The 16,874-nt window shown below is 44.3% G+C and overlaps 1 protein-coding gene and 1 long non-coding RNA gene across 14 annotated transcripts in view; one reads left to right on the plus strand and one right to left on the minus strand.

Moving 5' to 3' along the window:
• LOC110343234 overlaps positions 1 to 4,866 on the plus strand; it is a 44,337-nt gene extending 39,471 nt beyond the window's left edge. The window contains exons 3-4 of the long non-coding RNA XR_005879726.1: positions 3,372 to 3,507; positions 3,707 to 4,866. This is a non-coding gene — a long non-coding RNA (uncharacterized LOC110343234). The remainder of the gene's footprint in view (positions 1 to 3,371; positions 3,508 to 3,706) is intronic.
• Dlgap1 (DLG associated protein 1) overlaps positions 1 to 16,874 on the minus strand; it is a 796,987-nt gene that overhangs the window by 124,324 nt on the left and 655,789 nt on the right. The window lies entirely within an intron of this gene.

Below are 16,874 nucleotides of genomic sequence, written 5' to 3' on the forward strand. Positions count from 1 at the left end.
ACAAGGCTGCAGAGACTGCAGCTGCGTACCGATGCCAAGGGACTATTTTGGTGACGATGCAGGGAGCTTCTAGGCTTCTAGAAAGGGTATCTAGAGCGCTCTCTTTCCTTCGCGGAACAATTAAGGATTCCATCCTGGCCCCAAGATGCCACGAATGCGCGCTTCAAGTTTCCGTGTCTTCGGCGGGATTGTACTGCCCCCTGCCGTTTATGTTCTGTAACTACGCCATTCCCCGGGCAGCCAGGGCCGTCAATCACATCCATCAATGGCGCGTTTTCTGGTTTCCCCTCACACCGTGGGAGCAGGGGTCTAGTAGGATTGGAAACCCAGTTTTAAATCCTAAGTCAGACCTGGGACGGAACTTCAGACTTAAAGTCCTTCCTTCCCCACGCTGACCTGGGTCTTCTGAGATGTTCCATAAGCTTTGAATCTGTCAGTTATTAATGGGGTTACTGCAGGTGGTTACTGCACTCGGGGTCTTTTCAGAGTCAACCCAAACGAGGCCTGGGCTGGAAAATCTTTTTCCTGACATCGCTTCAGCAATTGGCACGTGATAGGTGATGGATGTGCCCCCCTTGCTGTCAAGCTTCCCCATCAGCGTGGAAAGCAAAGGGCGAGGGATATCCCTGATCTGCAATTTACAGCCAGTGGGGCCAACCTTCAGGAAAACGTCCAGTAAAAAACAAACAAAAAAACGGCTGTGTATTGTCCACACACAGCAACCCTATTCACAAAGCATCAGACGCTCAACCACAATACAGCAACCTGACCCCAAGGCAAGAAGGCAGGTTGTGGGCTGAGGCAGAGGGGTGTGTACAGGTGTGTGAAGGTCGGAGGGCAACCTCGGGCTTAGTTCTCCTGCACCTCCCTTTTTACCCGGAGACAGAGTCTTTGATTGACTGGGAGCTTCCACAAGTAGGCTAGCTGCCCAGCAAAGCTCCAGGGAACCGGTGGCCCATCTTGGTATGAGGAGATGATAAGTTCCCAGATATTTACGCGAGTTCTGGGGATCGAACTTGAGGCAAGCATCTTACTGATACAGCCACCTCGCCAGCCAGTTTAGAATAACGTAAAACTAGGAAACATCTAGTTGCAGTCGTTGGGAATCCACGAAGCTATTTAGACTTTGGCTTGCAGCATCTTGTGGAGGGTGGTCCCCTCACTAGTGAGACCACAGATGTCGTTTGGGTAGGTGTTTTTAGGAGTCAGTGTTGTGTTTCTTAGATGATGTTATTGAATGTTCTGTGGCACCCTGAGTGGAGCCCTGGGCACACTCTGCTACGGAGGTGTACTGCTGGTCTGAATTAATACTACTTCTAAAAACTGTGTGGGCAGTCCCACTTTTGGAACCTCATCCTCCCTGATGCAGGGACCTGTTCTTATACTTCTCAGTAAAATCATGCTTGCTTTTTAGCCCGCCCCCTCCCCTCCCCCATAGGCTCTTAGGTAACCTAACCTATCCTCCAGGTCTGCCCAAGGATGACTTTGAACTCCCGATCCTCTTGCCTCTAATGCTGGGATCACAGGCATTGGTCACCATGCCTTCCCCGCTCATTTGTTACATTGTTTATTTAATTGAGCAGTTTCAAAGTTTGCGGAAGGCTAACATAGCATAGGCATGATTCACCGTTGATAGGGGCAAATGTGCTACTACTAGACCGCACTTCGGCTATTGGGTAGCATCTCTTAAACAAAGGCTGACTAACTTGTTAAAAGATAAATACCCACTGTGTTGTATAATCCCAGTTTTAAGGCAACATAGGTTCAGGGGTCTAAACTTTCTGAATGTTTTCATTTTCCTATTGAAAATATATACTAATTATATACAATAATGAATTCTGTCCTAGTCACTGTTCTAGTTCTGAGAAGAGACACCACAATTAAGGCAACTGTTATAAGAGAAAGTATTTATTTGGGGGCTTGCTTACAGTTTTAGAGGTTGAGTTTATTATATCTGGGAGCATGGCTGCAGCTGAGAGCTCTACATACTGATCAGGAGAGAGAGATTGGGATTGGGATGAGCTTTTGAAACCTCAAAGCCCATTTGCAGCAACACACGTCTTCCAACAAGGCTGTACCTCCTAATCCTTTCAAATAGTGTCACTCCATGGTGACTTAGTATTCAAATGTGTGAGCCTGTGCCTATTCTTATTCAAACCACCATCTATTTCGTTATGGTAGTTTCGTTCTTGTATAGAAATATTTTGTTCATTTTTTTATACCCCCTTCTCTTACCATCATCTAGTCTCCTTTCTCAATTAATAATTCTTTTCCATTAGGGTTGCCTATAGGAGCATATAGGCAATAGTCACCAGTGACTGCACTGAAGACGATTTGTCTCTTGGGGGTCTGGAGAGATGGCTCAGTGGTTAAGAGCACTTGCAGTGGACCCCAGGTTTGGTTCCCAGCACCGGCATGGCAGCTCACAACACCTGGACTCCAGTTCCAGGGGATCCGATGTCGTCTTCTATTTTAAGACTTATTTGTTGTGTATACAGGGCACCAGATCTCATTACAGATGGCTGTGAGCCACCATGTGGTTGCTGGGAATTGAACTCAGGACCTCTGGAAGGGCAGCCAGTGCTCCTACTCTCCGAGCCATCTCTCCAGCCTCTGTGGGCACAAGGCATGCCTGTGGTTAACACTCATCCACACCATAAATGAAACTTAGAAAAGAAAAACGGGTGTCTTTCCCTCCCCTACCGACCATCAGCTGCTGGGAGGATCTCAAGGAGGAGTGATCCCTGAACCTTTCCTTATTCATAACTTTGTGTTGCAGCTTTGAAATCTTAACCTCTGTGTTAAGAGAAGCTTTTTCTTTGAGAGAAGCCTTCCCGCCAGCTTGGTTCCAGAGCCGCATCAGTCCCAAATAAACATACAGGAGGCTATATTAATTATGAAGCTGTTGGCCTTTGCGTGTTTCTTACTGGCTTGCTCTGACTTAAGTAATTACCCCATAATTGTTAATCCAAGTATTTCTCTTACCGGAGAATAGTTCCAGGCTTCCTACCCCATGGCGTTACATGTTGAACTCTCCTGTGTTTCTCCTTCCCAGAATCCTCCTGGACTCCTAGTCCCACCTATCTAGATTCCTATTGGCCAACAGTGCTTTATTAACAAATGTACAGGACTTCCCCCATCACCTCTGTGCTGATGGGAACATATGTACCACTAAAAATAAAAAGCTAAATTCTTATTGCTAGACTAAGATGGTCAAAGTGAGGCCATCCAAGCATCTCCTGCAGGGTCGCTGTGTATTTGTGACATGCACAGGGCGATCCCAGACTTAAAGATGGACCGGGTTGATGATTTAGAAGGATACAAATGTATATATTTGTGGGAGCCTAGAAACATATATTCTTTTTCAACAGGAGGATCGGGCCTTCTAATGGAACATCCAGTAATGTACATGGATCATGAGTTCTGCACAGCTCCCACATCATACCGTGGCTTCCTTAGAATTCCAGTGCAAGACTGAACACTGAGAACTGTCAGCCTGGACTTCAGGTGAGTGCAACATCTACTACCCTTCTTGGAGGTTTTCTTTTACATATGGCAGAGGATTTGCAGGAATGATGAGGATGGGGAGGCTATATTTTTTTATTTTTATTTTTTACAATCTAGCACACGGTTGTAAGATCTTTGTGAGAAACTGCTAAGCATTTATTTTAAAGGTTATTTATGTGTATGGGTGTTTGGTCTGCAGGTGTGTCTGTATACCACATGTGTGCTTGGTGCCCAAGGAGGCCAGAAGAGGGTCCCTTGGAAATGGAGCTGCAGATTGTGAGCTGCGGTTCGAGCAAGAACATAGGTCCTCGGGAAAGTAACAACTGCTCTAAAGGCTGAGCCCATCTCTCCAGCCCCTCGGAGTAGTTTAAATCTCAGCATCTACAAACTTAAGTCATGATTCTGATTATACATGCTTAGGTGAACTATGTCTCGGAACGGATGTTTGACAGCTGCCGGGTAAGCAGAATGTACTTGCTTTTTTATCCGTCAACCAATGAATATCAGCTTTCCCGTAACTAAGGGCAGCCAGGCAGGTTTAATAAGAGCACCCGTGTGACCTGGTAGACATTGTTTAACACCCCTATTCTTATTTCTGGATCCGTGAAGCAGCTGACCAATCGCTGGCTTTCCTGAGCTGGGACTGTGTCTAGTTCTGTCTTGGGTGTTTTTCAACCCTTCAGGCTCCCATTCACCCCCTTACTCGAAGCACTTACAGTCTTTTCAACTTTCTGTCCTCCTTCCTGCCCCTGGAACTCACTGGAGGAAGAGGCAAATTACTTTCTCTACCCACACAGCCCAGTTACAGGGGGACCACAGTGTTCCTTAGCTCCAATCTTCAGAACCAGTCACAGAGTGAACGCCTTGTGCCTCCACAGTACCTGGGAGCCTCCCTGATGGTGAAGTGTCCTTAGGGCGCATCCTGGCCACTGACTCTTTGTGGCTGCCTGCTAGGTTGGCATAAATACCCCCCTGGAAGGCCTGCGGCTTTGTCCTAGCCCGGAGCACTGTTGGGATGTAGTAAAAAATCTTTAAGAAATAGGACCCAGCGGGAGGGTTTAGGTCTTTGGGGAAGGGTGTGTGCAGGCTAGTTTTATGTCAACTTGCCACAAGCTAGAGTTATCTGAAAGGAGTCTCAATTGAGTAAATGCCTCCATGAGGCCCAGCCCATTGTGGGTTGTATCATCCTTGAGCTGGTGCTCCTGCGTTCTATAGAAAAGCAGCTAGTCAGTAAGCAGCTTCCATCCACGCTCTAGGCATCAGATCCCACCTCCAGGTCCTGGTCCTCACTGCCCCCCCCCTTTAAAGACAGGGTTTCTCTGAGTAGCCCCTGCTGTCCTGGAATTAACTCTGTAGACCAGGCTGGCTTCCATCTCACAGAGATCCTCTTGTCTCTGCCTCCCAAGTGCTGGGATTAAAGGTATGGGCCACCACTGCCTGGCCAGCCCTTACTGCTTTTGATGATGAGCTGTTACATGGAACTGTGAGTGAAATAAACCTTTCCCTCCCCCAAGATGCTTTTGCTCATGGTGTTTTGTCACAGCAGCACTAACCCTAACTAAGACAGCACGCGTGCCCTCAAAGGTGATATGGGGATCTCTGTCTCTCTCTCTCTCTCTCTCATCCCACCATAGGCCTAAAAGACCTTTAAAGCTGGGAGCCAAAATCAACCTTTTCTTTTTTAACCTTTATTCCTTTTAATATGACTCATCTCAGGTACTTGCTACAGTAACAGAAAGCTAACTCAGTACCAAAGGAAAAAAATGCTTGCTAAAGGAAGGGATTCATAAATTGACAGGTCATGGTCTCCCTTTGCTTGGCTGTGTCTAGTGAAAAGGTCATAGCACAGGAACTGATTATTTCAGTTGGAGAGACAACCAATTATTTTCATAAAGGTAGAAAACAGATTTTTTTTTTCCTGGCAAGAATTTTTCCCCCCATAAACCACATCTGTAGCCTGAGAAAACAGGTTTTCAAACTTTCTATTTTATTTACTTACTGTCTTTTGAGACAGGGTCTCACTGTGTAGCTGTGGTAAGGTCTTAGGGAGTGGCACTATTAGGAGTATAGCTTTGTTGGAGGACGCATATCACTGTGGGGGTGAGCTTTGAGGTCTCACATATGCCCAAGCCACGCCCAGTGCTTCAGACCACTTCCTGTTGCCTGCAAGATGTAGGATCCACTACTGCTACAGCCCCAGGTCTGCCTGCCAGCCACCATCCTCCCCGCCATGATAATGGACTGGACCTCTGAAACTGAATGAGCACCCCAATTAAATGTTTCCTTTATAAGACTTGCTGTGGTCATGGTGTCTCTTCAGAAACCCTAACTAAGACACTAGCTCTGACTGACCTGCAACTCGATCTGTAGATTAGGCTGGCTCAAACGCACAGAGACTCCCCCCCACCTCTGCCTCCTGAGTGCTGGGATTAAAGGCGTGCACCACCATGCCTGACTGGAACTTGCTTGCTCAACAGATTTTTCTGTCTCCCACACTCATGCCAGATGGAAGGTAGCATGACGTAAGGGAGCTGAAGCAAATATAGTATTAATGAAGTCATTTCCCCTTTAGGACCTATTTTACGATGCTCCTTTCTTCATGCTCAGCTAGTCATTTCCCAATGGAGCAACAAGAGTAATTCTCTAAAATCTGGGATCATGTAGCTTCTTTGTTGAAATCAAGAAGTGACTCCTATTTTACTTACTGTAGTAGACAGATCTTCCCCACCACCACCCCATGTTAGAGTAGCAATAAAGGCACATGAAGGGAATAACTGTTTTAAAAGAGTCAAAGATAGGTTCTGAAGACTCTGGCTTTTTCTGAAAAACTTTAAATAATAATAATAAAGATTTATTGGCCAGGTGGTGGTGGCACACACCTTTAATCTCAGCACTCAGGAGGCGGGCAGATCTGAGTTTGAGACTAGCCTGGTTTACAGAGAGTGTTTCAGGACAGCATTTTATTTTAGGTGTGTGGGTGTTTTGCTGGCATATGTATATCTGTGTACCACGTGGGTGCTTGGTGCCTATCAAGGTCAGAAGATCTCTTGGCACTGGAACTGTAAGATGCCAGGTAGGTGCTAGGAATTGAACCCGGGTCAGTTACTTTACAGTAATAGGACATTCACAGGCTAAACAGATGTGTGTGATGCCCCTGTATGCACATTGGCTGGGGGCAGTTGCTACCTATCAGGAATGATTGATGATGACTTAAGCTTTAGTTGTGACAGTTTTGCTCTTTCTTTGTCTTCTTCCCTTAATTTTTTTTTTTTTGGTAGTGCCAGGGACCAAAGCCAGGGCTTCCTGCATCCAAGGCAATGTTCTACCACTGAGTTAAACATCCAGTCCAGGATGGTACTCTTGATCAAAAAGCTACCACGTCTATACGACAAATGTTGGGTTCTCATTTCCCATCTAATGGATTTTCACATTTTTTTGACTTGTAGTCTCTTTTTTTTAGGTTTATTTCATTGTACGTGTATGTACATCACATGCATGCCCGGTGCCCTAAGAGTTCACAAGATGGCACCAGACCTCCTGGAACTGGAGTTATGGGTGGTTGTGAGCGACCACGTGGGTTCTGCAAACCAAACCCAGGTCTTCTACAAGAATAAAAAGTACTCTTAACCACTGGCCCATCACTCCAGCTCTCTCTATTTTTCCCTTGATTCTGTACATGTTGACTTTCCCAACAAAAACCAACAGTGAGGTCTCTGGAGGTATAAAATAGCCTTGAGGGAATTGATATAAACATTTACTTTCTGGAAGCACACAGCTCTGGCTGGTGTACATCCAGCATGAGGAGCCTAACCAGGAAAGACCAGGTACAAACTATCTGGGCAGTGTACTTCGCAGCAAGCATTACAGAATACACATGGCCTGTGAGAATAGCCTGTGAATTCACTGGTGTCCTGGGCTCTATATATTGGTATGGAAGGAATTCACAGGTACTAAAAACCATTTATAGAATTTTGAGCTTTTCAATAAATTATATGAGATATTCTATACTTAAAAAATGTAGGCTTTGTGCTAGGTGATTCTGTCAAGCAACAGGATAATGTTTAAGATTGGCCAGTCTAAGCTTTTGTTTTTTTGTTTTGGTTTAGTAGAGGTAATTACATCTTTAAAATAGAGTGGGGCTTGGTTTTGGAAATCCAATTCAGAGTCTTAAGCGTGTTAAGCAAAATCCTGCCATTGAACTTCATTTCCACGCTCCACAATGCTCCTCTGACAGATGTTTCTAAGTTACCATGAGCATATTCATTCTCTCTCTCTTCTGTGATTTGGGATTGAAGCCCCCCCCCCCACTGTCTCTCCTGTGTTTAGGGATTGGAGCCAGGGCCTTGGGAATGCTAGGCACACACTCTTCTGATGAGCTACACAGTCATTCCTATGAACATAATTTGGTTAAAGACTGGAATCCAAACCTCTGAAGAAAGGAGTATATTGAGGAGGTCCATCTTTGAGTGCTCTAACTGGGGAATCATGAGGGAACAGCCTATGTTAGATGAAGTCAGGTGCAGGAAGGTCAACTATAGAAGACGTCAGATCAACCTAGTTTTCCTTATAATAAACAACCCACGCTAAAAATATCGGCACCATAACTGTTCCGATACCAACACATAAGAAGAAATCACTGAAATCTAGCCTGAGGTTTATATGGGGTTAAAAAAGATTACTCTCCCCAACCTGTCAGAAAAACAATTTTCCCTCTTTTGTATTTGGGATGATAAATGAATAGATTTTGGTTTCAGAGACCCTACAACACTGAGGGTGACACAGCAGGGCTTAAAGTGGGCTAGAAATAAACCGGCTATTGCTTCCTCCATGGGAGGAGCGCACAACAGTAGTGAGACCAGAGAAAGGATCATCATGGAGAGGGATGAGGCATCCAGCAGACTAAAATTAAGGAGCACCGGATCACCTCAGAGGTGTCTGAATGGATAAGAGACACAAACGCTGTGGCTATATGGTAAGAAAGAGTAGACAGGCTGGTGAAGGTGGCCCAGCATGTGTGTATTTCTGTGTGTGAGGATACATGACAATGTGATGGGGAAGTCCTGTGTATGTGTCAATAAAGCACTGTTGGCCAATAGGGAAGCAAGATAGGTGGGACTAGGAGTCCAGGAGGACTCTGGGAAGGAGAAACACAGGGAGTCATGTAGCTGCCATAGGGGTAAGAAGTCTGGACCCTTTTCTCTGGTAAGAGAAATAGATTAACAATTATGGAGTAAATACTTAAGTCAGAAATAGTAAGAAACAAGCAAGGCCAACAGCTTCGTAATTAATACAACGTCTTGTGTGTTATTGGGGACTGGTGGGGAAAAACCAAAGCGGCTGGCAAGGAAAAGGCTTCACTCAACAGACATGTGCCGTACAAGTCTGAGGATCTGGGTTCATGGTTTTGTTGAGAAAAAAGAGTTGTCTGACCTCTGCAATTTCATGTCTGCACTAACAAACAAACATAAAATTCTTTAAAAAAAAAAGGTTGGATGAAATAAATTTGCAGTTGTGGTCTTTTACCTGGTGTGTACTTTTTGTAAGACCCCTTTCTTTCCCGGATATTTTTTCAAAAAAAGGGTCTCAGTGTAGCCCAGGATGACCTCAAATTCATAGCAATCCTTCTGCCTCAGCCTCCTGAGTGCTGGAATTAACAGGCATGGGCCACTCATTTGAGTCTCCAAGATTCGCAAATTTTCACCTTCAATGAAGTAAGCAATATCACCCACCCAGGGATAATAGGGGGATTAAATAAGGTTATAAACACAGATTACATAGGACTGACATGTTACAGGATTAATTATCAGTGACTATTATTATTCATGAGTAAATATTATGTGATACTTAGCCCAGCCGGTTAGATAACTGTTCCATCACCAACATGAAGAATGTAGATAACAGCCCAGAAAAATGCCATATATACTATTATAGGAATAAAGGTCCTAGAGAGATCAGGGATAACAGGAACATACCTGAATGTAATAAAAGCAATATACAGTAAACCAATAGCTAACATCAAACTAAATGGAGAGAAACTCAAAGCAATTCCTCTAAAATCAGGAACAAGACAAGGCTGTCCACTCTCTCCATATCTCTTCAATATTGTACTTGAAGTTCTAGCTACAGCAATAAGACAACAAAAGGAGATAAGGGGGATACAAATTGGAAAAGAAGTCAAACTTCTCACTATTTGCAGATGATATGATAGTTTACATTAGTGACCCGAAAAACTCCATAAGGGAACTCCTAGAACTGATAAACACCTTCAGCAAAATGGCAGGATACAAGGTAAACTCAAAAAAATCAGTGGCCCTAGTATATACAGACAATGAAGTGACTGAGAAAGAAATCAGAGAAACCTCACCCTTTACAATAGCCATAAACAGCATCAAATATCTGGGGATAATGTTAACCAAGGAAGTGAAAGACCTGTATATCAAGAACTTTGAGTCTTTAAAGAAAGAAATCAAAGAGGATACCAGAAGATGGAAAGATCTCCCATGCTCTTGGATTGGTAGGATCAACATAATAAAAATGGCAATCTTGCCAAAAGCAGTCTACAGATTCAATGCAATCCCTATCAAAATTCCAGCACAATTCTTCACAGACCTGGAAAGAACATTAATCAACTTTATATGGAAAAACAAAAGGCCCAGGATAGCCAAAACAACCTTATACAATAAAGGAACTTCAGGAGGCATCACAATACCTGACTTCAAGCTCTATTATAGAGCTATAGTCCTGAAAACAGCTTGGTATTGGCACAAAAATAGGCAGGTAGACCAATGGAACTGAATTGAAAACCCTGATTTTAACCCACACACCTATGAACACTTGATTTTTGACAAAGTAGCTAAAACTATACAATGGAAAAAGAAAGCATCTTCAACAAATGGTGCTGGCATAACTGGGTACTGGTATGCAGATAGATCCATGTTTATCGCTTTGTACAAAACTTAAGTCCAAATGGATCAAAGATCTCAACATAAATCCAGCCACACTGAAACTTTTAGAAGAGAAAGTGGGAGATACTCTTCAACGAGTTGGTACAGGAGACCACTTCCTGAACATAACAGCAGTGGCACAGACACTGAGATCGACAATTAACAAATGGGACCTCCTGAAACTAAAAAGCTTCTGTAAGGCAAAGGAATAAACAAGATGCTTTAATAGAAGCCATGCTACCTTAATAATTGGTGGATAACGTACCATAAGAAAAAAAATTAGGAGCCCATCAGTTGTGGCACACACCTTTAACCCCAGCACCCAGTAGGCCAAGGCAGACGGATCTCTGTGAGTTCAAGTCCAGCCTGGTCTATAAAGTGAGTTCCAGAACAGCCAAAGCTACACAGAGAAACCCTGTTTTGGGGACGAAATTTACACCTGCTGAAGAAACTGTCTCCCTTTGTGTTAGGTCCAAAGCAGAACCTCAATGGCAGTGCTGGTGACAATTGCCCTGGTAAACAGAAGGATTGTTAGTGGGTATCTGTTTATCAGAAACCTCTTTTAATTTGCCCCAAGGGTCAGTTGCCTTGGGCAGAGGGCATTTAGTTGCCTGTCATTCCTAACAGCCAGTATCAGCTGAAAAACCCCACCCTGCTGCCTTGTACAAAACCTCTTACGTTTTTCCTTGGCCCTGCAGAGATATCCTTGGCATTTGACCCCCCAATGAACCATTTTTTCTATCCATGAAGAGGTCTCCTTGTGCCCTGGCTTACACTATGAGCAGTGGAGGAAGGAGCAGCCTTGGAATTTTGGGGACACCCTCTTCAAAGCAGTTGGAGGCATTCCTGGAGAACAACTAGGCAGAGCATAGAGAGGAGGAATATTGCTGTGATTCTGATGGAAGAGAACCTTACTTGGGCTGTATCTCTCTGAAGGGGTAGCATTCTCCATCAATGTTGTATCCAGCCTCCAACGTGGCAGGATCTGCCACTTGATAAAATCAAGCAAGTTGGAAATTTTCAAGGGATCAACCAGACAAGGAAACTGGGATCTTACAGTAGTGTCATCATGTTGAGTATTCTGGTGGCCACAGTCTGAGGTTCAGTATCGTCTCTAAAACATTACCTTTTCCCTCTGAGCATTTGAAACAAAAGACGACGTTGCTCAGAAGCCTATGTAGCCTTGTAAATATTAACCGTCTTCCTTGCTGTTTAATTTAGAGGTCATCTTAACGAGGCCTCTGTAGATCTGACACATGCAGAAAAATTGGAGTTAAAGCAGGGATACATCAGGAAACCGAGAGGAAGGGGGTGGGGGACATAGCAAAGTATGTTTCTTTACCTTTCAGGCTTAGGCTGCAAAGCCTCAATACCTCCAATACTCGATGAGCACAAAGCAAGAAACCAAGAGCTCCTTGTGTAACGTAACATAATTGCTCCAAGGTCCCTGCCACTATCTGATGGCATGCAACAGAGCAAGTTTAGCATGAGGAAGCTCCATGAGGGTGCCTTTTGGAAGCCTGGACACGTTGGTGATGTGAGCATCCCTTTTCAAAATGCACCAGGAAGTCCTAATGTTGATCAAGGAAGTGTAGAGGAAAACTGTTCATGTAATTATTAAAACACATTGTCCGTTACTTGTTAATGCTTTTTGGCCTTTGTGATTGCACGTGTGGTGTGTAAGTGGTGGACCCCGGGAGGGCACAGGGTGTCTTCCTCTATTGCACTCTGCCTTATGTTTTGAGACAGGATTTTTCACTCAACAGGACGCTCCTGTTTTGGCCAGGTTGTTTGGCCATAGAGGCTCTTAGGGGAGCAGAGACAGGCATATCCTAACACTGGGGTTACAGGGACACACACGGTCGTGCTTGGCTTTCACAAGGGTAGTGCAAACTCAGGTCCGTGTGACCGCATGGCAAGTGCACTTATCATCTCCCCAGCCCCTTAGACAGTATTATTTAAAGAATATGTTAACGACGGCAATAGTATTCCCATCTTTTTCATTTTAGTAGATCACAGAGCTAACACAGTATTCGTTCCCTTGTGTCAATGCTGGGTAGCCCTGAGGGTTGTACATGAAAATGCTTTCTTCCCTGCAGTTTTTTTCCCCTTACAGGCCTTCTTCGACAAGGAACCTGAGACGGATTATCTCAGAAGGTCACCAGTGAGGTTCTAATTTGGTTTGCCTCTCTCCCTAGGCTCAGGAGCTTGGATCCTCACAGAGTACATGTGCCAGAAAAGTTCTACGGAAATCAGAGTAAAGGCTCCAAAGATGTTAAAGTCTTATCCCCAGAACTGTTAAGTGTCATCGTATGTAGCAGAAGGAACATTTCGGAAGCGATTAAAGATCTTGAGATGGGGAGAAGACCCTGGATTATGGGGTTGGACCTAATCCCAATTCTGAGGTCCTCAGTCATGAAAGGAGCAAGGTCAGAGAGTTGGCAACAAAGGAAGGGTAAGCCCCACACCCAAGAGAAGTTAACCGATGTAAACTCCACTCGATGGGCTTAAAAGAGAGAGAGAACAAGAAGTTGGATGGGTAAGAAGACTAGGGGAGATCTGGGAGAAACTGGGGTGAATATGATCAAAAAATATTGTACAGAAATTTTAAAGACTTAATAAAATGCTATTTTAAAATATAACAACAACAACAACAAAAAACCATGAACCATCTCTTTTCTGACTCCAAGAAACACATCCCGTCATCAAAGTCAGATACTGCCTTAAGAGGAGAGGATAGAGAAAAGTATTACATGCTAATGGGATCAGAAAGCAATCGGGATTGCTGTTGAAATGGACTTAAAACAAAAACTACCCGAAGGAGAGACAGAAGGTCACTTTATACTGATTAAAAGCAAAGTCCATCAAGGGGACATTACGATGATACATGTCCCTGTATCAAATGCAGGTGCACTCAATCTCATTAAAACAAATACTGCTAGCTGTAAGGTCACAGGGTGTGATGATTAGTCAACTTGACTGATCCCAGGATCATCTGGGAGAAATGTGCAGGCCAGGGAGGCATTATTTTGCTCATTTTAATTGGGGTGGGGAGACTCACCTACTGTGGGTGGTATTTCCTTGTTGGGATTCTGGGCTGTGTAAGTAGAAAGAGAGAATTGAAGATGTTGGATGCATTCATTGCTCTCTTCTGACTGTTGCTATCATGTGACCAGCTGCTTCACGCTCCTGCTGCTTTGAGCTCCTTGCTCGATGGACGGTATCTTGAACTGAAATAGACTTTATCTCTCTTACAACAAAAAGACATCTGCTGTGACTGGCTTTGAGAATGGAAAGCGGTCATGAGTCTAGGATCTCAGCATCCCTGAGAGGAGGGTGGGAGAGGCTATAAAAGGCGGTCCTCCAAGAGATTTCAGTCTACCAGGATGATGCCAGGCTTCTGGCCACTGAATACTCCACAACAATTTATTTGTGCTGTTTTCAGCTACCGTTTCCATGAATACAACTGAAGTCAATGCCAAAAATATAAGCAAAAATCATGTCCCCTTAGAAAGTGAAGTACATCAGTGTAAGACTAAAGAAAACCAATGGCCAACAGAATATCCAAAGACGTTTGGACCAAATAGCAGCTGTGTGACAATTAGCTAAGACGGTCACGCTCCTACAAGGCCTTTAAAATGTAGTTGTATTGTTAGAATGATTTCCCTTCTAAAATGACTGGCTAGTAGTTACCTAATGCAAATTCCCTGGTTCATACAGAAGAAGCTCCAAGAGCTAAAACCAGACCGTAGATTTGAGATGCAAAGCAGAAATCCAACATCATAAAGGGAAGCAGGACAGGGTGGCCTGAGAATGGATGTATCCCAACCGTCCAAAGAAAAGGAAAGGATGAGTGTAAGGCAGGAAAGCTGTAGAGAGAGAAGAGAACACCGTTTCCCAGTTGACGGAAAGCTGCGGGAAGTGTCTCAGAGTAAAGGTCTGCATGCTGTTGTTGATCATACTTGCACTTCTTTCATCAAATAAAAGTCTCTAGATATGAAAAAAAAAAAGACAGCACAGTAAAAATAAGAAAGGATTGCCTTAGGGAAGACATCAAGCGGCTTCAGGATGGGCAAGAAGGTGGCGGGGGAGACACCTGGCATCGGTTGGGTTCCCTCCCCAACAGATTTTTTTTTCAAGACAGGGTTTCTTTGTATTGCTTTGGAGCCTGTCCTGGAACTTGTGCTGTAGACTGTTACCTCTTCCCACCAGCCTGATCCCAGTGCCGTGTCAGCCCCAAATAACACACAGAGACTCTATTAGCTATAATGCTGTTGGCCAATATCTAGGACTTCTTATTGGCTAGCTCTGTCTTAAGTATTAACTCATAACTACTAATACATGTATTTTTACAAGGTCTTATCTTACCAAGAACGCCATACTCATGCGTCCTCTCCTCCTGGGATCACATGGTGACTTCTTACCACACTTCCCAGAATCCTCCTTGTCTCCTAGTCCTGCCTATCTTGTTCCCTACTGGCCAACAATGTTTTATTCATCAGCCAATAAGAGAAATGTATGTACAAAAGACTTCCCCCATCAGTAGACCAGGTTGGCCTCAAACTCACAGAAATCTGTCTGCCTCTGCTTCCTGAGTACTAGGATTAAAGGCATGTGTCACCACCACCCGGCCCCCAACAGATTCTTGGTTCAGGAAACTTCAAGGAAGACTGGCAGGAGGCTGCTCCTTTCCTGAAGCCCTTCCCTGGTGTCCGCAGCCTTCCAAAGCACTTTCCAGCTGAAAATTCCTGTTCACTGCTGGGACATGCTAATAAGAAACAGACTGCACCACAAACACTGCATCTAGGACCTGGGTTTGTTAGCTAGCCTCCACCTTGTCCTGGCTTCCTGTGTTCTCCCGGCCTCCAGCATTCTACCAAACACTAGGCTCAACCTCCTCTAAGAATGATTTCATAGGCTACAACCTTGGACAGTGTTCACTAAATTAAGAAAAAAAAATCTCTGAAGTAGACCCTTCATCTGGCTCATTGCCGTATGATCTGTAAAATCAGTTCTGGGATTTCAAGGAAGAATTTAAATGTGTTTATCTCTCTGCTCACATCCAAACCAAATCAGCCCCAAACTTCAGGCTCTAAGTGATATCTCCTTGAACAACAAACCTTTTCATCTGCCAGAGCAGCGAAGTGAAAAACCCAGCCGCTGAATTGGAATCTGACCTCCTCTGCGCTGCTGGACTGTTGATGGAGTTGGGAAATGTAATTTTAGATTTCCCAGCACCAGGGTCAGCTCGCCCTCGGCGTTGGTGGCTCTCTCAATAATCTTTGTCCTTGTGCTGACCAGACAACACGTATCTAATGTCCTTTGAAAGGATCTTTTTTTCCTCCTCTGAATGGCACGATCAGGAAGAAAGGTGACCACCGTTTCAATGGAAACCTGATATATGCCGAGAACGGCTACCTACCTCAGCAAACCAAAACACGGGTGATGGACAGAAGGGGCCACACAAATGCAGCAGGCCAGGGTGGTGTGATGGATGTTTAAATACACACTTTCCATCCCCCTTATTTTTACCTTGGAAGTCACATTCTAAGAAGCAGAAAAGGGGAGTCACGATGTAGCTGCGATTAGGGGTAAGAAGTCCGGACCCTTTCTCCAGTAAGAGAAATACTTAGATTGGCAGTTATGGGGTAAATACTTAAGTCAGAGATAGCCAGTAAGAAACAAGCAAATGGCCAACAGCTTCATAATTAAAAAAAAAAAAACAGAAATGGATTTCTTGGGTGGGCATGTAGGAAGGAAGGAAGGAAGCAAATTTTATAGTTAAATCAACTTGAAAAATTCTGGAAGAATTAAAAGACAGTTCTTAGAACCTCTAGTCACATAATAAACATTCATGACCATGGGATTTGTTGTTGTTTTAAATTTGTACCTGGAACACATCATGTCATCCTGGGACACACTCTGGGAAATGCCTACAAACATCTCTTTCTCTCCCATATTTTTGGGGGAGAGTGTGAAATTCCAGTTCTTAAATATGTGGGAGGAGTAGTGGAAACAAGGTCTGGCTGAGGGTTCGCGTGAAGCAGACCAAAGCAGGAACCATGGGTATCCCCACAGAAAGGACATCTGACACAGGTCCAGAAGACCTCGACACTCAATGAGTTAAAGATTTAACTTTTATTTTATGCCTACGAGTACCTGCACGTATGCCTGTGCATCATGTATGTTCCCGACGCCTCTGAAGGCCAGAAGAGGGCGTTGGATACCCTGGAACTAGAGTTACAGGTGACTGTGAGCAGTCATGCAGGTGCTGGGAACCAAACCCGAGTCCTCTGCAGGGGCGGCTGGTGCTCTCAATCGCTGAGCCATCTCTCTAGCTCCATTTAAAATTATATTTGTGTACGTGTGTGTGTGTGTGTGTGTGTGTCTCACACAAGCACATGGAGGTCAGAGGACAACTTG

Source organism: Mesocricetus auratus, unplaced genomic scaffold, assembly GCF_017639785.1.
Source record: "Mesocricetus auratus isolate SY011 unplaced genomic scaffold, BCM_Maur_2.0 Super-Scaffold_100010, whole genome shotgun sequence".
Taxonomy (NCBI): domain Eukaryota; kingdom Metazoa; phylum Chordata; class Mammalia; order Rodentia; family Cricetidae; genus Mesocricetus; species Mesocricetus auratus.